The sequence below is a fragment of the Passer montanus genome, unplaced genomic scaffold (genome assembly GCF_014805655.1).
Source record: "Passer montanus isolate IOZ18808 unplaced genomic scaffold, ASM1480565v1 scaffold53, whole genome shotgun sequence".
NCBI classification, from domain to species: domain Eukaryota; kingdom Metazoa; phylum Chordata; class Aves; order Passeriformes; family Passeridae; genus Passer; species Passer montanus.
The window spans coordinates 1959457-1960146 of NW_024370263.1; positions in this window are offsets into that span (position 1 = coordinate 1959457).

The window sequence follows — 690 nt, forward strand, 5'->3', positions numbered from 1 at the left end:
TTTCTATGGTGTAACAACACTTAATTTGTTTTGCTGAAAGCCTGAGCTGTGCCTTAGAGCACCAGGAGAGCGTGTGGGGTACCCCAGTGGTGGCAGAAGAGCAGAAAAGCAAACACTCCTTTTCAGATCCTTCCCAATTTCTCTGAGACTGAAGGCGAGGTGGTTGTTTACACCGACCTCCTCCACTACCTGTTGTGTAACCAAAGGCCAGACTTTGCTCGCCAGGTTTGTCAACTGCTGCCACAGGAGGCTTCTGTGGGAGTTTGTGTTTCCTTTCAGATCCATCAGTGCCTGCTGCAGCAGCATATGGGCAATTATTCATGGGACTGCACCAGACACCCTGGCTGCAGCATGGGCTCTACACACACACACACACACACACACACATATATATATATACACATATATGTGGTGAGAGAGGGGTTGCTCCTGATGAACATGCAATATTGAACACTGCTGCTTATTCTCAGAACAGAGGTGGCTGATTGACCAACTATTTAAAGGTGATGCCACTAGAAGATGCTGAAGCCCCGTGCCTGCAGGTGGGTGCTGCAGGTACCCCAGGGGAGACTTCAGTTCCTGACCTGCCTTTTGAAGTTTTTTTTGTTTGATTAGGTTTTTTTGGTTTTTTTTTTTTTTGTTTTGTTTTTTTTTTAAGGGAGTTCTTAAATATAATGGCTAAAAGGGATT